Here is a 22,298-nt window from a genome sequence, read left to right as displayed (position 1 = left end):
AACCAGGACAACAATATATATCTCTAGTCCACACCCTTGAATATCACTCAAACCTTAAGGAGTTGAAGGGAGACTTGCCAAGGAATGTAGTTGGACTATGGACCTAGCCTCCCTTCTGCCTGGATATCTGCAAAGATGCACAATGTCTGCATAAATTGAGGTGACACATTTATGTTCTTATTATCTTTGGAAGCATTTCCATCAAAAGCAGAGGCATAGGTGTTGTCAGACCCTTATATCTGTGTCCTATGAGGCAAATTAATTAGTTTCTCAGAGCAACAGAGTCAGGTGGCACCAAAAGACATCACTAGTCACAGTTCCATATTTGCCTGGACTTCTAGTGTGGCAATGTCCTTCATCTCAGTGGAAATCTCAGGAAAAAAATTGTTTAAAAAAGAGTTTGCCTATACCTGGTAAATTAGATCTGAATAATGTAGACAAACCCTGACATGTTCTTTTCTTCTCTTTTTGTCTACCCTCTGGTAAAGACCAGGCAGAGCTGATGACAGAGTCATGCAAGGTTCTATTGATTGGCAGTCAGGGTGAGGCCTCCTGCCATGGGACAGACAATTCAGCCATAAGGTTTCCCTGCCAGGCAACAACAGAAATAAAGAGGTCTTGGACTTGTCTGTTTGCTGGTATTGATGTAGCTAAAAGCCTGCAGGTCTCTGGGCCCATCTGAATGCATGGCTGAGGCATATTCCTGGTGCTTCTGGGGCCCAGGGTGCAGGTAACAGAGACAAACTTTGGTCTGCCAGCCCTTTGGCCTGCTCTTCCCCCAGAACATGATGTCATTCAGCTCTGGAGACACTGCAATCCATCTCTTCATGAGAATTGTCACTACACAATATTTGCAGATCATTAAGGCACTAGAAACCATGATAGCTGATAAACTAGAGCTTTGTGTCTTATGTCACATATTTTCAGACCAAAAGAACAAATTTTAACTAGAAAGATTCTTCAAACAGTAGGTGAAAAACACAAGGATTTAAATCAGGAATTGGATAATGCTAAGCATCTTTCCTCTACTTTAACTATAGATCATGTTTTTTCTTAATAATAAAATTATATTTATGGAAATCAGTTTAAAATTGTGATTGCTTTTTAACAATTAGAGAAAAATAATTTTATTTTATATCTTGAGAATGTTTCCAGTCTATAAAACCTAAAAGAAAGTTTCATCATTACTGTGTTCTGACCCACATCTCAGGCTGGAAATCCCTGATCAATCTTGTTCCTACCAAGAAAAGCCCAAACCCGTAAATTAACAAGGATCCATCTACTAGTTATTAGTATCAATAATTTCCAGTTCATAGGTCTTTTGTTATCAAATTTAAATATAATGACAAAAACCTGAATTTTTTCCACATCTGTTTATCTTCAGCATATGATGGAAATTATTACTTCCTTAAAATATAAAATTAATTTGAAGGGTTGTTGAAATTGTACTTCAAATCCCATGTCCTCATCAGTTTTCTTAACGTGCTTCTTAATTCAAATATACATGATTTCTGAGTTACTCATGAAAATGTTGTGGTTTCTACAGGAACAACATGTAGAAATATTTCCAGTTTTTAGACACATTGTTCTTATAGTGTGTCTGTTGTGTTGCACTCATACACAAACACAGTAGGAATATATCTGTTAGTCTTATATATGACACTAGTAAGAATACCTGTTGTGTTAAATAAGTATATTGTGTTTATGTTTATGCATGTTTGTGTTGAATTCAGACATTATTTTCTTTTTGGCTTCTTTTGTTTTTCAAGTGATGAGTTATTTGGAAGCTGGGTCAAAGCCCTACTTGACTGGTTTTGAGAAACAACTGCTTGGGCAAATGAAGTCAACAGAATATTTTCAAATACATAAAAACATTTAGAAAAAAAATTTCAAAATGTTTTTTCTTTAGTATCACTCTGATAGAGATATATAATTAAATTGTAAAAATATTCTAAGACTAAGTGGTATAATTCTTTTAGAGATATTCCTGTTAAGTAGCTACCAATACTGAACATTGTTCCCACTTTTTTCCCCTTTCATTTTCTTACATACATGTATTTATATATTACTGGTATAGACAATATTTGCATATATGTATGCATATATAATTTTAGTTCATCTACTACCACATCATATGATACAGATTCAACTTTTCATGGGGTTTTACTTTGAAAAATCACCAATCCCATGATTCTGAATAGCTGGATACACACAACATATGTCTAAGGACTTCTAAAAAAATCTGTAAGCTAGGTGATGTGACAAATTCTCTGAATAAATGCAGGATTTAGCATGTTGAATAATGTTATATGTTGCAACATAATCTTCTTCTGCTAATGTTTGTTTACATATCAGATTTTTTTTTTATTAGTTACATGTGCCTTAAAGGGGAGAATATTTTTATGGCATTGCACAGTAGACCTCCACCCCCTTATTTACAGTTGCTGAGATGGAATGTGGAGATACTGACTTCAGTGATATTTGGATCAGGCTCTCAGACTGTAATTGGACACGCTGAAATCTCTGCTAAAAGAGTTCCTTAAGGCTACTTTAGGGGACATAACCTAAATATGGCTTATAGGGCTTTTAGGAGGGAAGAAGCTTGGATAAGAGAGCTTCTAAGACACATGCCTTTCTTGTTGCTGAACAATGTGAACATTTAATTTTTCCTACACATCTCCTCCTCTTCTACTGCCTGTCAGATAAAAAAAGGCTCACAGATGGTTTTGTGGGGGAGATAAAAGACCCTCTTTTAACCTCTACCCCACCCCCCAAATAACTGCATATCCAATGTGAATTTATCAGAAGCCTTATGTGAGTTTCAAAACTTTTGCCAAGTCCACATTTTCTGTTTTACCAAAAATCTAATTTCAGATTTCATTCTTTTAATTAACAGATCACAGATACTACTTTAATTAATTATGCCCTAAAGAATTAAATCAGCTAGATGTGGGTACTTCCTTTTCTGCTGAACTCAGTTGGAATTACACTATTAGCACAAATGTTCACTGATGGAGAAGACCTGCCCACTTTTATGATGGATTGGATCATTCCTAGAGCCCTGTGCTGGGCTCAGTTGACCAGATCTCTTCTAGGCTTACATAAGGATATGAAAATTTCCCTAAGAAGTTCCACAGCTGAGTTCCTAATCCAGCTCTACTAAATTCAAACAATTTTAAATTCTAAATTTTGCCACTGGTTTCAATCAAAAGTTGAAACTGATTTCAAGGTGCCCCACAAGCACATTTTCCATCTAATGTGTGTACATTTTCCTTCAAGGAAAGAGTACAGATGTCAAGTTTAAAATTCTGAAGTTGTTTGCCCAAATTTCAGCAATGTACAATATTACAGTGTTGTACTACATAAGGTATAGAGAAGTCATTCTACTCTCAGGATTGTCATTTGTGCATTTTTCTTGTATTACAACAGAACCAGGCTGATGTGTTTAATTTAATATACAGTGAGTCAAAAGTGCCTTTCTTGATGACTTGATGAAAACACTAACATTTCGTCTTGTTCTCTGCTCATGTATCTCACTCCCTACAGTGTGCCTTAGAGAAAGGCTCAAAAATCAGAGACAAAGGATATCCCAAACTAAGGAAGGATATCAACAGTTGAAATAATTCTTGGCCCACAGAAAATTAATGGAAAATCATGTTACTACTTCAATTCATACAGAAGTTCTGAAGCTGAGAACAGTAAAACAAGTGTATCATAATGAGAGCAATTTAGGTTGGAAGAGACCTCCCAAGGTCATTTAGTCCAACTGTGGCTCACAGCAGGGCCAGCCAGACCAAACAGACCAGGGTCTTGTCTAGTCCAGTTTTGAAACTCCAAGAAAAGAAATCTGGAAGCCTTCCCATGGAAAGTGGGTTCTCTAGCACCATATGGCCATTCGCAGAACTACAGCGGAAGAATCTAGGACACTGGTAATATCTTGGATCTCACCCTCTCCTTCTCATGTGGCCCATTGCAGTATTTTATGTCATTTGATATTTAACCTAGAGGCTACCAGTTCTGTAGCATGCTGAGTGCACCAAAGAGGTGTTTTATGAAGCCGTTTGGACGATACTTGTAATGACTGCACTTATGACAAATGGACTTGATGACTTAGATGGTCTCCTGCAGGTGTCTCTTCCTAGCTGAATCTGCAGTATTAACTGCACAAGTAAACCATGGCTTGCATGAATGACAGCTTGTTTTTCATCATCTATAACAGCATATTTTTGCATGTGAATTTACCTGCTTGTGACAGCATAGGTATGTTTTGCATACATATCTTATGAGAGTTCCCTTTGAAAGATGGTCTTTGGATAACCTTTACAGTCCTTCTAGAAATTCATATAAATGACTTCTGTTCCAAGGGTAAATATATGCAAATGAAATAAAAAGGGCCAACCCTTTCTACAAAATTTCAGCTTTACATATGTCAATCCAAAAATGCATTTGGTAAATCTGCTTATTAGAGAAACCACACCAAAAAAAAAAAAAAAGAAAGCAAAGGTACACACCTCCTTTTCCTGTCAGCCCATTCTCTGTGTAGGCATGTGAGAGGTAGGCCTTCACCAGCTATTAAGAGTTGAGAGGATTGGACCTAATTTGAAGATTTGTTTCCATTCACAGTTCCATTTTCTACTATAAATTATTTAGACTGCCAAGGAATTGAGAAGCAGTGTAAAAAAATGATGTGTAAGAAATCAGGGAAGATAAATTTAGGGAATGTTACAGGGGGAGCATAATATTCACCAAGGCTTGGGCTGCTTAACCTGGTCTCCAGGCCCCCACTTCAACATGACTTCGCAAGCATAGCTGATATTTTTGATTTAGTGTAGACCATGTAGATAGTGAATAGGAATGTATGGGAGATGCAACCAGGTGATGGAAGAACTCAGTAGGAAGAAGAAAGCAGTAAAAGAAAATATATTCTTATGTTCCTCTCCCCCACACTGAGTTACTTCATAGTTTCTGAATTTTGTTTAAAATATTAGGTCAGGTTATTTAATAAACCTTTCAGAGCCTATCTGCCACGTGAATCAGGGAAATATGGCATGGCCAGGGATGTCCATAAAGGCTACTGCATTGCAGCTATTCTCTGTCTGACAAGGGGCATAGCCCTGCAGCAAAACAAAAATGTGGGTTTGATTCCTTCCTGAGCAAGTAGGTGTGCAGGAACAAGTCACCCAGGCCCGCCACTCCTCAGTTCTGCACCTGCAAGAGAATAATACCTCACTGAGAGCTGTAAAGAAAAAAAGAATGGTTGATCACAATGAAAGATCTCTTTTACTTTTTCTGCAGGGAAAAAATCAAGAAGTGGTAGACAAATGTCCTTGAACCCAGGTAAAAGCTGAAAGAACAGGAAAACCCTTTTTTTTATGAAAGACTAATACTGTGAATAACATTTGTCCCCTTCTCTTACCAGCACACTGAACATAGCTTTCATACTCTTAACAACTTTGTGGTGACAGGCAAGCCTTACCTTTGTCCAGGGAGTGAATTCTCAGCATCATTTCCTCAGTGACCTCCAGAGTGGGCCCTGTTATTTGTCACCTCTTTCAGTAGAAGAGAAAGAGAAAATGAAGTTCAAGAGTAAGATTTCAATAAACCTTTGCTTTGATGTCCAAAGAAATTCCCTAGCATGTCTCAGTGTCAGGAAAGAGCTCTCTCCAATTTTGGATATGGGACAGGAAAAAAAAAGGAGGTACTCTCGCTGCACATACAGCAACCTGCATTTGCACCAGGAGATGAAATGTGAGTAGTCCCTCTGACTCTGTGACACAGTGCATGTCAGATGCACTGTGAAAACTCAGATGACTGAGTTTTCCAGAAACTTCATACCCTTTTTTCATGGTGTAGGATCCAACAATATTATGCTGACTGAACTGTTTATGAGCATCCTTCTAACAGTTGTGATCTAGAAGTTTTGACTACCTCCTTCATGGTCCAGTCCAACACTCACTAAAGTAAATGAAATAAATCTCTTTAGACAGGAATGCTAACATCACTGGAGGTACCAAGAATACAGAGTGAAGTTGGCTCCCACCACTCTGTAACACTTCTATTTCAACTCTGTGTTAAACTGAGCATGCTATGCCATGTCTGTAATTCCAAGTACTAAGGGTAGTTCCATTTCTGTAATTCAAGCTATTATCATGATATACCTCCTCAGGAAAAATGACATCAAACTTAAGTTCATATTCCACACAGGAAATATTTCACATAGCACATAAATGTTCAAAACATGATTGTGCTCTGCCTCAACTCCTTTCACTGCAGTTTTAACTTCAGGTGAATGGACAACAAAGCAACAGGGAAATCCTAAATTAATATTTTGATTAAGAAGATTTATAAGGAAAGCTATGGGGGAAAACTAAATTTGGAAGGAAAGTGCTGCTTAATAGGAAAATATATGAGCAGAATCAAGATCTATATCTCTGCAACAGTTTTCTAACTATATGAATGTTCAGAAAGATATTTAGCTTTGTCTCCTTGTTATTACAGGTTGGGCTAGTCTTTTGATTCATAATCTCCAAAACATCTGTTCCTTCTTGCTTTCTGATCCCTAGTATTATTAAAATATGAAATTAAGGTGAATTATGAAAATATCTAGAGACACAAAGTTAATCAGTATTCTTTAATGAGGGCTGAAATATTTTTCTTCAATTGTTTCAGAAATTAATGAGAAGCCTCTAAAACAAGCTATTTGATTTCTATTCTATTCTTATTACTCCATGTCTTTCCTCAAGGATTTTTGGGAGATTATTACTCTAAGAATAGAAATGCCAGTATGATTTTCAGAAATCTTTTTTTCTGACAGAGAGTTTCACTATCTATTATTGATACATCTGCGGTCTTAAACTATTATCTTCTCTTTAAAACATCCAGGATTTATTCTGTAACAGCAAGATATTTTCTGAAGTAATTATGTAATGTGAATTGCCTTATTCTGAACCCCCAGTAAAATGTAGACATGGCACATGTAAATCCAGTGGAGGACAATCAACTGGAAGGGATTGGACCATCTGACTGAGTTTGTTCAGCCTGAAGAAGAAAAGAATCATGGTAGTCTTATCAATATGCATAAATACTTAATGTGCGGGGATTAACGAAGAGACAAAGAATTCTCATTGGTAGAGATTGAAAAGTCAAAAGGGAATCAGCACAAGCTCAAAGACAATAAATTCCATTCAAATTTAAGAAAAAATAATTGTCTACAGTGACGCTTTCCCATCACTAGAACAAGTTGACTAGTGGGGCTATGTTATCTCCATCCTCAGAGATGCTCAAAACTCAGCTGAACACAGCCCAAAGCAACCTGCCCTAGCTGACCTTACACTCAGCATTTTACTTATTCTTCATGATTCTTTGAAAACCTGGAGTCCATGGATTACAGGGTCCAAAAATACTGCAGTCACATAAACTCTGCTGATGACACAGACATATGACTGCTATGAAAATCACAAAACAGTTGAAGCTGACATGGACCTCTGGAAATACCTGATCCTGCTCAAGCAGGACCACCTAGAGCTTCTTGACCTGCACTATGTCCAGACAACTTTTGAAATCTCTAGGGAGGGAGACTCTATGACCTCTCTAGCTAACTATCATCAGGGATCAGTCACACTCACACCCTCACAGTGATAAAGTGTTTACTGACCTTCAGATGGCACATCCTGTGTGTCCGTTTGTGCCCACTGCCTCTGTTCCTGTCACCAGGTGACACTGAAGAGCCTGGCTTCTTCCTCTTTGCACCTTTTCATTCAAATATCCCACACAACAATGAGATCCCCCATGTCTTCTCTTTTCCAGGATGAGCAGTCTCATCTCTCTCATCTTTTTCCAGTAGAAGAGATGAACCAGTCTCTTCATTGTCTTTGTCACCCTTAATCAAACTGTCTCCAGATCTTCCACATTTCTTCCCTTGTAGTGCAGAGCCCAGACCTCCACACAGTACTCCAAGTGTGGCCTCACCATCACTGAATAATGGGGAAGGATCACTCACCTCCTCAACCTGCTGACAGTACTTCTCCTAACTCTGGCATGAAATGGCAAAAAGCTTGCTCACTTCTATCTCATGTTCAGCTTGGCTTCCACCTGGACCCACAGGTCCTTTTCTGCTCTGCTTCTTTCAAGACAGTTGACCCAACACTCTACTGATGTAGACTGAAATTACCCCTTCCTAGTTGCAATACTTCACACTTGTTGAATTTCATGAGGTTCCTGTCAACCAGGTGATGTTTTCAGCTGGAGATATCCCCAAAACCAATGCATGATTGTGATTCATTATTATTATTATTATTATTATTATTATTATTATTATTATTATTATTATTATTATTATTATTATTATTATTAATCTTTATATTGAGATAGAAATGTTGTATGTTTGGGAAATATATGCTCTCATATGAAAAAATTATATGTAAACAGATAAATAGAGAAAAGAGATTAATTTTTTTCTTTTTCAGACTTAGCCAGATAGAGTTAGAAAACATTTACTGAATCTAAAATGCATTGGCTGCTTAATTATATTCCAGATATCACTGAATGAACCTACATTAATACAAAGCAGATATTGTAAAGAAATATTAAAAGACGCATCAAATAAGAATTCACATCCAGCCTCCAACCCAGCCATAGGCAAGATAGCCCCAAAAGCACATATCCACAGTTTATGAAGTCTGACTTTTAGGGTTATTCTCCTTTATAGATGATCTATTGGTATTAGATAAGAATTTTTGTCTTTTTTGTCCCCTTACAAATTGCCTACTTCGTGAACCTTGCAGGAATATAACATACTTGAAACCTGTTTCTCAGTCAAATATGATTTAAAAGTAGTAATAAGTTCAAATGTTAACATGTGTTACATAGTCAGAACATATTAATAAGCAAAAGGTAATGAACCAAAGGTGTCCTGAATGCCATCTCCTTAAATCTACACTCCAGAGCAATAGAGCGTATAACATTTTCCCAAAAAAGTACTGCAAAGGTAAAAAACCACTCTTGCTCACCTTGCTTACTATTTCAAGCTAACACAACAAAACACAGTTGCGCCTGTAATCTGTAACAGCAATTAATTGTGTAAAACAAGCACCACTAAACATGCTTAAGGTATAGGTAGTAGCGTATTTGTCTTGGTTTAGGGCAAATTTGGGAGTTTCATAACATTAGAGATAACGTGAGGAAATTCTCCACATTGATTTAATCCTGCTAATAAAGACCGTAGGCAATGTTGACATAAGCCTCATTCCAGGCTAAGGTTTACTTACAGTCATTGAAGACGGAGCTTTCCCTGATTACTGATTTTTAGCAGAAGCAAAAATACCTGTGTCAATGGCTGATATTCATTCCTCTTCTCCTCAGTGAGAATACAAATTACCTGACCTACAAGGCAGGAAAGATATGTATGTTTATTCAGATTTATGCCTGTAAAGGTATTGGATTAAGTCTCATATTAAAACAATCACATGATGCAGATCTTCCAACCTATGCTGTCTGTTAGTAACAATTAATACTGGGTCATCTGCTTCCTGACAGTCTCTGGCAGTTTGTTAGGAATTTTTGGTATTAACATATATTTTAAAGGTTGAAAAATATGTGATAGGTCCATATTTGATAGATGTGTGGGTAAATGTTTAGAAAACAGAGTGAAAAATCATAACAAAGTGAGAATGTACAAAAAATGTGGAACAAAGAAAATGGCATATTTTGCATGTTTGTCTTCTATATGTTTTCCATCTTCATTTTTCCTACTTGTTTTTTATGTGCCTCATTCATGATTTGCCAGAAAAAGATAATATCACTACCTGTGGGCTTCTTAAGACTTAGAAAATACAGATTTTGACTCCAGAGAGACAAATCATGGTCAATTATTCAGAAGGAACTATTACATATTATAAAGATATGTCTGAAACATAACCAGCTAGTACAAATAGGTGTCATATTTAATTTTAAAAGCATTCCCATTCTTAAATATCTTACACAATTTATGTAGGTTACTTGATTGTTCTTCTTATATTGCATTTCTATCTGTTTCTTCAAACCTGAATGACAATTTTGTGCCATTGCTGATAATTAATTTTAAAGAAATTATCTAGTGAAAGGAAAACATATTTTTCTCTTTAAGTTCATATGCTTTCTTGTGATAAGGCTTTGGTAGGGAAAAAATCAGACTAAGTACAAAGAAACCAGACAGCAAACTAGCCTAAGATTTCTCTCCCTGCCTGTGTGATTGAAGGAACTTACAAGACAGGTAAGACTCTGTTTCAGTTTTATAGCTATGGGATTTGAAAGTGGCAAGGCTGCTTAATAGAGAAAGCTAAAAGCACCCCTGTAAGGATTTAAATGGAAGTCTCATCTGTTCTACAGAAACACACCTTTCTTACTACTGTGATTTTGATCACCTGCTGTTCTCCAATTAAACTATGAACAAGTAAAAAAGGAATGCAATATATTTGCATGTGAAATGCAGCACAGTGGCAATCAGAGGTTTTTTAAGAGAAGATCAATTTGGGAAGAACAATGTGTGTCTGTAATGTGCAGCAAAGATTTCTTTATTCTTCTGAATTGAAAAAACAAGATGCTGGGAGCTTTATTTCCTTAATGAAAGAATTTTAGGATGATTTGCCACCCACCTGGGACTCTGAGTGGCAGAGCAAGTGGAAGGTAGAGAAATATGGCACGTATTAGAAGCAGCTTAAAGCACTGTTGATGAAAAGGACTAGTTCAGAAGTTAGAAAATACAGGTTATATTCTTGGCTTTATTGTCTATTTAGTGTGGAATGAGAAATGGCATTTTGCATCTGTGTCTCAGTTCTATCTGTATAATAAGGGGTTTCTTTGTTTTGCAAGATACTTTGGTCTAAATGTGCAAGAAGGTCATAGTTACTGATCTATTTCAGTGGTTTATAGAGAAGTTGCACTGCTCTCAATACACACCTGCTTTGTTTCACAAGTTTAACATTTTACATCCACAGAATTCAGAAAGGTAGAAAAAGGGGCATGGAAATAATATCCTTGTTGTTACAGGAGATGGAACTAAGCTGCAAGGAAGCGAGGTGACTGCCAGCAGCCATCTCACATAGCAGCAGGACAGACAAAAATGGCAGCTGGGTCCACTGGATCCACTGGATCTCACTCACTACATTAGATCCTATTTCTGTCACATAATAATAGCATAGCTCTAACATGAGTTACTGCACAAACAAGGGCTCCATCTCATACTGGGCCTGTTTTCTTTTGGATAACATGATTGTCTGAGCTTTCAGGGCTGCAGTTCACAAAAAATGAACCTTCAGAAAGCAGGGATATTTGCAAGAGGAGTTTATAGCAGTACAGGAAATAAAGATAATTTAGGGTTCCCAAAATCTGTGAGATGAAAGGAAGATGTCAGGGCATTCTGGTTTAAGGCAGGGAAGGGGATGCAGGAAAGAGGGCAAAGAAAAGAGGGGGATAAGGGAGTAGGAAGTGAGGGTGGAGAAAGAGGGGGAAAAATTGGGGGAAAAAAAGAGATGGCTGCAAAACTGCTCACCAGATTCCAGCAGTGCATCTTTAAACACCCAAGAAATAATGAAAAAAATATCTCTTTAAGTAATCTAGTGATTTACATCCTCACTCATTAAGTCAGTGATAATTTTACCACTGATTCCAAAAGAATTTTATCAGAGTCTTTGAAGAGTGCAGTAATATTATTGTCTTTCTACTCACAGAGACAACCTTTTCTTCTGAAGTAATATTTTCAGTTATATCTGGTTAAAGATCCTCCAATAACCTATGACCCATCAACAAATTACAGATTTTTCATAAGTCAGACATTTCAATCATAGAATTGTAGAACAGTTTGAGTTGGAAGGGGACCTTGAAGTTCATCTTGCTCCAACACTCCTGCCACTGGCAGGGACATCTTCCACTAGACCAGGTTACTCAGAACCCCATCCAACATGGCCTTAAAAACCTCCAGGGATGGGGCATCCACAGCTTCCCTGTTCCTGAGCCTCATCATCCTCACAGTAAAGAATTTCTTCCAATTATCTACTCTAAACCTACTCTTTTTGTAGCCGTTTTGCTGTCACCAGAAGCTCTTGCCTCATCTTTCCTGTAAGTCCCCTTCAGGTACTGGAATGCCACAATTGGGTAACCCCAAAGCCTTCTCTTTTCCAGGCCGAGCAAACCCACTTCTCAAAGCCTTTCCTCATAGGAGAGGTGCTTCATCCCCCTAATCAACCAAGTGTCCCCTTCTGGACTCACTCCACCAGGTCCATGTCCTTCCTGTGCTGGGGACCCCAGAGCTGATGCAGCCCTGCAGGTGGGGTCTCACCAGAGCAGAGGGGCAGAATCCCCTCCCTCACCTGCTGCCCATACTGCCTCTGATGCAGTCCAGGACACGTTTTGGCTTTCTGGGCTGCAAGGGCACATGGCTGGGCCATGTCCAGCCTCTCTCCCACAGCATCCCCCAAGTCCATCTTGGCGGAACTCCTTTGCGTCTGTTCATCCCCCAGCCTGGATGGATACCAGGGGCTGCCTCGAGCCAAGTGCAGCACTTTGTTCCTGGACATTACTCCCATGAGCCCAATTCCTGAACTTGTCCAAGTCCCTCTGGGTGGCATCGCATCCTTCAGGTGTGTCACTGCACCACTCAGCATGGTGTCATCTGCAATTTTGCTAAGGGTGCACACAATCCCTCTCTCTCTGTCATTAATGAAGACTCTAAGTGACACTTGTTATTCAGTGGTATTTCAGTGATGCATGCCTATTCTGAGAAATACAATTCTGAAAGTAAAATTGGCATTTTTTTACAGGAAAATTCAATTTTTACTTCCAAATTGCCTTTTTAAAAGTGATTTGGTCAGCCATTAATTACATATTCAGCATTTCATTTACAGAGAATTTTCAGAGATTTATTTCTTCTTTGTCTTCATTTTCAGAGGAGAAAAAAATACTACAGAGCCAAAGAACTTTGTAGCCTTACATAAGAAAGACATATTTTAGCCAGTCCAAACCACACCACCTTCTGCTTCTCTTGACACAGTACCTATGCAGGATTTATTCTTGGTTCTTATTTACTGCCTTCATAATATTGCTGGGTTCCCAGGGCAGCCAAGATAGAGGCATTTTACAGTGAAACACACTTTAATCTGCACACCATAGTGGAAAAACTGACACCCATCATAAAATACTACAAGCCATCCTTGTCTGAATCTGCATTTCTGGTTTTGTTCTGTTGAAAAGCACAAAGTGTCTGCAGCACTTACTAGAAAACTGCATTTATTTTGCTCAGGTAAAGTTTGTTGTATTTCAAGGTTCTAAACCTAGGTAAGTATTGTTCCATGCATTATTGTATTTGGAACAATTCAATCCTTGGTTAGTTAATAGGATCATATTAACTACAAACATAAAATAAAATCTGTTTATTTTTTTACTTTTTCAAGCAGAGAGTTGTTTCTTCTTTTTCAAGGTTAAAATTAATTGTTTAAGGAAAATGATTATGTCTTCCTTCAAAGACAAAAAAAGTAGTTCATAGAACATACTTATTGGAAATATACAGAGCATAGAGATGACAGAGTAAGTGGTGAGTGAAGATACTTACAGGGATTATAGATATTTTCAATGGTTTAAGAAAATTGAGTTGATAAGTAGCAATCAGGACATTAAATATTAACCTAAATAATAACTTCCTGTATGAGTTGTAATGTTATAAAATTTTCTGTTGCCATTGCATGGTCCAGCTACTATATTCCTTATCCTGCAGTCTGTCATAAAATAAGATGATTAATTTTTTGGGTTTTTTCCTTGTCATAATTCTGTGTGCTATTGACCTGGTTCCTGCAGTGCCAAAAGAGCTGTTCTAGCACCAGGCTAATGGCCACTTTGTGTAGGAAATATTTTCATCTCTCCTCTGCATTGTTTCATTCCTGATCCACAATCCCAGAGGTGTGGTGTTTCAAGCTCTTTCAGCCTGAGCTGTGGGTTTAAATTCCCAAAGGCTAAGCCAGTCTTAGACCTGAGCCCTCCCACCTGTGCCTGTGGGGAAAATGGGGCAGCCCCTCAACACATTGCTGAGTGGAGTGGTTTGTGCAATGCAGGGGAATAGTTACCCAAGCCCTCTTTCCCTATATCCTTTGATAGTTTTGTTAACTTTAAATAAGCTTTCCCTAGCAGAGAAACTGTTTTGTTTTTCAAAAACAAATTGAGAGAGTACAGTTGTAATTACATTACTGTTTGGTTGATATGCATTTCAATCTTCCTTAAAAATAAATAGAGAGACAACAGCATAATGGCTCATCTGTTAAAACAGTTCTTTAGCTGGAGTTTTTGGGAAGTTTATCTGTAGATGTCCATATCAAGAAAACTTCAAACAGCACCTGTTTTCTCTTTGCTCTTTGTTCAGAGATCCATCCACTCTATGTAACCTACCTCTTTTCATACACACAAGTATTTGGCATAATGAATCCTTTTACTAAAATGAATTAACCATGTCTGCCTGACACCTGCACATTGACAAGACTTTGGGGTTTTTTAACTTTTTCTTTAAATTTTGGGGGCAGAGGAGGGTATCTTTTGTACTGAAGTAAAATTTCTTATTGAAGATTTGAAGAAGGAAGAATAATTTTAGGTCTCAGTCTGTTCATTGCTGTCCGTGTTTTTTCTAGCCATGACATTGTCATTGCTCACTGCTTCAACATAAATACACTGCAGAAAGTAATACCAAACACAAAGATACAGTAATGTAAGATCATACAAATGGCCATTTCAGTTCAGACTGCCCATCAGGCATTATGTTGTCACCAATACAGCCTGAGAAAGAACTGAAGAGGGTAAATGTGGGCTAATGCTTAATTTTACACCTTGCAGTACCAAGACTTTCAAAGACTGAAGGTGGGAGTTGCTGTCTTTGTGTTTAACTGTTCTGATGAATTTGTCTAACAATTATTTTAACCCAGGCATTCCACTTGCATGTGTTATATATTATATATTAAAAAAGTGTTCAGAGTAACAGAATCAGAGTAACATTTTAGGAAGTCTAGAACTTTAAAGAAGATGCACGCTGAAATTTTAAGCATATGCACACTGAAAGAAGAGAACTTACCAGAGTTCTGTTCCCTGCTCTGGATCACATGCCTACATTGTGGCTTAATTCCTGTTTCTGCACCATGCCTTCTCCACAGCACTGTTTTGTAGGTAGTCATAAAGAAGCAGGTCTCCCAAATTCCAGTCAAGCTCCCTCCTCCCCACACCCTGACTTTACCACACCTACTCCTCTAGCTTCTTGTAATGTCATGTTGGATTAGATCCTTGTGAAATATCATGAGCTAGGTTTGGATAGAGGTTTTTCGGCACCAAAACATGTATTGCTTTTGCCACTGGATGAAATACAGCAGTAAGAAATCAAGGCAGCAGAAACAATGTGCATACACATAGGCATGTGTCTGCATTCCCCTAGGAGAGCATTAATAGATGGGCTCAGTGCTTGGATGTGCCAGACTGGAAAAATTAACTACAGGTCACCTAAGCAATATTTATATTGACTGTCATGATTAGAGTTTGCCTTTGTCAGAAAAATTAACTTTCCTCTGAGCATCACAAACAAGCAAACATGCTGCATTTTCCTGATTTTCTTTTCCTTGAAAGGCAAAACTTTCAAACCCTGAAATATTTTGACTATAAAGGAAGGTCTCATGTTGGTATTAACACTTATAAAATGTTTGTCTCTTTTATCTCGCTGAATAAGCTTTATTTGTATTTTTGGATCTCATTTTTTGTCACTTTAATGACTTTCTGCTTACTACTGAGACACAACCCTGTAAGAGTTTTCAGGAAATTATGGAACTGAACAGCATGCACAGGCAGACACTTGCATTTATTCAGGGCCGGGGGGGGGAAGGGGGGCGGCGGAATAAGGACATGGAAGACAGGAGAAAATTGTAATCCACAAAATATATTACAAAGGAAAAAAAATCTTAAACTTTTATTAAAATTTTGATATTGTGTGTTTTTTAGAACATCTAATAATTTTACATCACTTGGCACTATGAGCAATGACCCCAACAGTTCTATTGGCTGTTGTCATGGCATAATACAGTACTATAACTGACACAGGATAATTACCAACACAATTACACTCACAGCAAGGCCAGTGTTCTCCCCCTTCTTTAACAAGCAGCTCCTCATCCTCCTTTCAAACAGTACAACTCTTTACTGTAGGCTTTTAGACATGAAGGGCCACACATAAAGGATTCATCAGGAAGCTTGCCAAAGTATTGTAATGGGAGGTAAAAGCTTAATTGCCTCACAGGTGAATGCCTCCAGTATGGATCTAAGCTGCAATGTCTTTAAAAGAACTCAATCAGTTGTTTTAATGCCATTATGCTTCAAATTTTAAGTGCAGACACTTAAAGAAAAGAATTCCCCAGTTCAGGTCTTTCTGGTAGCTCTTTATATTTGAATGACTGACACCTGTTAACATAATTAGGTAATTAGTTTACTTTGAATTATTAAGGGAAAGATCTGAAATGATGAAAGCCGTAACAGAGCTGGAGGGCTTTATTATTTTTTCTCTTTTTTTTCTGGTTCAGCTGAAAACATAAAGAGCAAATACACAGAAACATATGGTTCTAACCTTCTTGAAGATAGGCCTGTGGGGGATTTTTCCAGGTTTGTGAAGTCAGCTCCAGGGTGATGTTATCCATTTTCAAACATTTTCTTTCCCTGTTTAGCATTTTGAGCTTTTACAGATTTCTTACTCTCCCTGGTTTTAATAAGAATCAGTCATTGATTTATTGAACTATTTTAAGAAAAGATCATTCTACTGGTATTTTCACTTTGACCAAAACTGGGACAATGCTGCAGTTCTCATAAGGAGAAGACCTATTCTCATGAGATTTCCAACCTGATTTTCATAACAAAGAAGTTATTGAAAAACTTTTTTTGTGTTGCCTGAACCAAACCTTTTCAGATTCATGCCTTAGTAGAAGCATTTTGCTTTTAACGATTTCCCACTGATCTGTATAGTGAAGACAGTCTCTGTGCATTAAGAGCAGCTTGCAATACAATGGGGTTTGAGAGCCAGTGGCTTCCTAAGCTTTGAAGCACCTGGCATAATAATGGATGTGCTGATGGATGACCTGATGTGTTACACAGACAGAATATAGCCTATCAGCATTATACTGATGGATTCTTTCCAGTCCTAAAGTAGAAGATTTTGAAAGGAAGACCTATTTCAACTTCAAGGGAAAAACAATGGGGATGCAGAGCTGTGGGAGAATGATGTATTGCTATTCTATAGTTTCTGCTTCTAGGTACAGATGTCAGAGTTTGAATGGTTCTTCTTCTCAAGTAAGCATTTTCAAAGTTTAATGAGATGGAAGGCAAGAGGACACATGAGCTCACAATGTGCACTTCCAGACCAAAAAGTCAGACACATCCTGGGCTGCATCAAAGGTCAGGCAAGGTAGATGTGTCTCTCTACTCTGTTCTTCTGTAACCTGGATTGCTACATCCAGCTCTGGCGACCCCAGCACAGAAAGGACATGGAGCTGTTGGAGAGAGTCCAGAGAAGGTCACCAATTTGATCACAGGGATGGAGCACCTCTCCTATGGGGAAAGGCTGAGGGAACTGGGTTTGTTCACCCTGGAAAAGAGAAGGCTTTGGGGTGACCTAGTTACAGTGCCCTAATTACAGGTCCTGATGGGAACTTAGAGGAAAGATAGGGCAAGAACATTTACAAGAGCATCTAGTGACAGGATAAGGGGGAATGGCTTCAAATTGAAAGACAGTAAGTTTCGATTAGATAAATGAAAGAAATTCTTTACTATGAGGGTGATGAGGCTTAGGAACAGGCTTCCCAGGGAAGTTGTGGATGTCCCATCCCTGGAGGTTTTCAAGGCCATGTTGGATAGGGCTCTGAGAAACCTGGTCTAGTGGAAGATGTCCTTGCCCATGGCAGAAGGGTTGGAACAAAATTTCTACCCAAGCCATTCTATGATTCTTTGATTCTGTGATTCTGAGGCTGATATTATACTAGGTAGTCTTAGAAGCGTGATTATATTGTGCAGAAAAATAACAGGTAACTGTTGCTCCGTTGCAACTTATCAGTGTTAAATAAGGATGAAGCCAACACGTTATAGGAGATATAGCAACATCACTTTCAATTTGGAGATTTAAGAATACAAACTACAGAATTCCTTGTGAAACATGACCAGCTGGTGCATAGCATAAATGGAAGCGCATTGATGTTATTTCAGTTGTGTTTCTCAGTAAGCTACACCTATGATATGAATTGCAAAATCTTCAGATAACATTTCTGAGGACCCTGATACAGATTTCTACTGGGCACCTTGAGAAAAAGCAAGTACAGAAACCCTTGCAGGTGGAGCAGGTGATAACCACTAGTTGCAGTCTAGACTCCAGGTGTCACTGGGCACTTTTCTCCACCAGCAGGTTCAGACAAGCTCACTCTGACTACAGCCCAGCTGATCTGACAGTTCTAATCTGGTAATTACAAAAACATCTTATGCCCAGGTGGTAAGCATTGTTAAAGAAAAATTATGCAAGTTTGGACATAAACTACACCTATAAATCATGGGCAGGACCCTAAGTGATGCCAGAGTGTGTCTATCTGCCTCCATCAATATAAACATATAAGCCTCCCTCATCACTTTCTTTGATGATATTCTAAGTTAACTGAACTGCAAAGTGCCATAATTTCTCTCACTGTAAAAAGGGTAAGAATTGTAATTCTCTATATCTCACAGACATGCTAAGAATCTTGATCAATGCAAATTCCACTTAAGGGGAAATTCAAAAGGTGCAATGTGTTGTTTGTTGCCAGAATGAGACAGCACTGAAACTGCTCCATATCAGCTTCCACATAAAGCTTAAAAGATCATGAAAATTCTGATTCTGTAAATAGTACTGAGGGAGACAAGACAAGCTCTTTTGGAAGGAAGGAAGGTTTGGGAGATCCCTAGCCTCAGGATTTTTCAGAGGATCATGGAGTAGGTAGATAGTTGCATTCCTGGGAACCACCTCATTCCTGCTTTCTTAAGAATTTCACTGTTCTAATTAGAACTTACCAGAGAGCACTTCTAACAAAGGGGAGCCCACATGACGTATGGCAGTTATTTAACTTGTCTTGGAATCAGACAGGCAGGATTATGTTTCTGGCTTTAGGTGACTGAAACAAGTAAACCATGATTAGAGACAGCTATATAAGAAAAAATCTCTGTGTGTCAAGGGAAAGGATACTGCGTTGCTATTGTCACAGACACAGGTGACACCAAGTGTATCAAGGTCTTAAAAATCATTGTCACTTATATACACATCCCTCTAATTTGCACTTCACAATTTGACTTATCAAGAACAAAAGAAGCTCTGAGCATGACTCATCGTATAAACAGTTATAGTTTTGAGTGGCAAGTCTGAAGGGGAAAGATGATCTTTCCTGCTTAGGCTCAAAATAGTGACCATGTACTTAACCTAGAAAACTAATTAAAAAGGAAGAGTGAAAGAGTGATCCAGCTCAATAAACAATATAGAGAGCGCTTAATTTGCCAACCTTGTTGTTCTGTATGGATTCACGGGATCCTATACAGGCAGCTTTCAGTGTGGAGTTTTCCTACTCTACAGACTACTGGCATTGCAGGCCTAGTAGCCTGCCTGCCCCTCGGCCCTTTCACAGGACAGAGACTCTCTGGTACTGTGTGAGTGAAGCTCAGCAGCAAGTAAAGAAGCATATGCAATGTTAAAGCCTGGTGTACTAACAAGGGTACAGGCTTGCTCTTGTTTGTGCCTGATGCATAATGGCAAGAGAATTGAAAATGCACCCAAAGGCTGACATGACAGAAGGACAACATGAACTGGACACACCAGCTATAACCTTGGAGGCAAGAGGTAGCCAGACATAATGCTGGCTCTAGAATTTCTCACAAGGGATGCTCCATTAGATAGCATACTGACTTGAAACTCAGACTGCATTGCCAGTGGTAGATACTACACTGACAGCTGCTGAGGAGCCTTAAACCTCTGTTGAGGGAGAAAGAAGCTATGGAAAAGACTTACCACAAAAAATGGGATTTTTTTTCACAGCAAATTTGAGGTCTATATCGATAATTTTCACCATCACATTTCAAATAGAGAATGTGTGAGCATGGCATACAGTCTTGTTCAAGAGATGAATGTTTATTAGTCGTGGTTAACTGCAGCATGTGAATCAGCACAAGGCTTTGTTTTTCATGCTCACAGTTCTCACTCACAGAGAGTGATGCTCTCCCATATCTTCACTGAAAAGGAGAATTTTTACAGTAAGTTACCACCCAGGATGGGTGAGTAAATCAGAATCTAGATTTGTTGTCTAAATCCACAGATTTTGTTCTCTTTAGCCAATCATAAGATTTCTAAACTGGCTTCCTGCCCCATATATTCTCAGTGAAAATTTTCCCCAACTATTTTCTCTTTTATTTGGTAGTTTCTAAAATTGCAGCCGTCAAACCAGTTCATCAGGACTAGGCATGAAGCAATGAAAAACAAGCTTCACAACCCAGGGAGCTTGGTAACAAACAGTGCTTTGGTGAAAGACTTCCTCTTTTTCACAGCCTTCATAGCCAGAAAGACTTTTGACCTCTGAAGCACTCTTAAAAGGAACATTCATCCAAGTGAATGAATTCTGGGGAAAGTTGCTCTGAGCCACTCAGCAAGTGATCCATCACCTGGGATCATTTCTCTCACACTTGCCTGGAATTCACTGCAGAGCTCCAGGAGGACATTTCAGTAGAAACCTCATGCAACCATTGATCAGAATCAGTCATGTGATTAATGAACATTTGGATTTCAGGAGATGTTTTTGTTTTACATGCTCCCAAGTATTTAATCATTTTGCTTTAATCTTCACTTTAGAAAATTAAAGGATAGTTCTGAAAAGCAGCTCAATACTGGTAAAACCAAGAACTTCAGGAACTTTCTACCTGCATTCAAACATCAAAGCACTTTCCAGAAAATCTCCAGCACAGTAGGCTTCAATTCTATGTCTAATATTGGCACATTCTGGTTGTGAGTTGTTTTCTGCCTGTTCTTGTTGGATATATATCTATACTGGCCCCACAGAATAAATGTGTGCCAAGGACTGTTATCCTTAGGCCAAAGGGCATGCACAGGTGTCATCTACATCACACTGCACTTAGCCCAGAGACCTTGGCTATTCGGGGGGTTTTAGGACATGGCTAGAGTGTGGTGTACATTTCTCAGTTTAAGGGTCTGAAACAAAGCAAGGCCCATGTCCTAGGACACCACAGTGAGATATTTTCATGGCACAAAGCAAAGGAAACGTTACATGCCAAGACATAAGACATGGAGTTTGAATACACAAACACATGCCTGCACACACGTACAGTCTTTACAGATACTGATGGAGGGATGTATAAATAGAGAGAGAAAAACACAGTCCTATTCATTGTACCTTTAGGACATAGCCTACAGTACATGTTACCTACCAAACTGTGCCCAGACAATGTCTAGATCACTAAACTGTTGCTCTGCATGTAAACGTGACAGGAAATACCCAGTATGGACAAGCAGTTGTTCAGTGCTTAAGTTTATGCTCTGCTCCTGCTTTATTTGGCAGCAGAAAAATGTCTCTCATATGATGCTTGTTACATGTGGTATAGTGTTTTCAATCTTTGTGCTTCCAAACACAGTAGTGCAGTTTGTGCTATTTCCACAAGAATTCCAGTTATGTTGTTCACATGAAGTGTCCATGTTATTTGAACAGCCTTGGGCTTTTTAGCTCTGAAGGCATAATCTGTGAGGCACACCTGGGCAACTATAGGTCTTTTACAGACTTGAAATTTTATTTAAAGGACTATGACATGTAGAGGATTGATCAATACTTGCACAGCAGCTTGGGATCCCCATCTCTTAAATTGCATTATATACACAGAGAAGAATAAGTATTAGGTTTTAGCTGTCAGAATAGTCCTGCATTTTAGCTATGCATCTCATTGAATTCAAATAGCACAAACTGAATATTTGGTTAGCAGGAATATGTATGTATACCTAGAGACCAAAAAAGAAACTCACATACAGAAATAGAAATAACAGATCACATTGCTAATGCCAGTGAAACCAGTTTTAAGAACAAAGCTATTGTATGTTTTACTGATACTAAAGGTTACATGTTCTTTAGCCAGCTATTATTACTTAAAATATTCCCTTGGAAAGTTCATTTTCCCTTTTTTTTTTTAGCCAAGAAAATATCAGGCGTCATTGGAGAAACATATTACCTGACACTAATAGGGTTTTAAAAAGAAGC

The sequence above is a fragment of the Molothrus aeneus genome, chromosome 3 (assembly GCF_037042795.1).
Source record: "Molothrus aeneus isolate 106 chromosome 3, BPBGC_Maene_1.0, whole genome shotgun sequence".
Lineage (NCBI taxonomy): Eukaryota > Metazoa > Chordata > Aves > Passeriformes > Icteridae > Molothrus > Molothrus aeneus.
Note: the sequence above shows the minus strand (reverse complement) of the source record.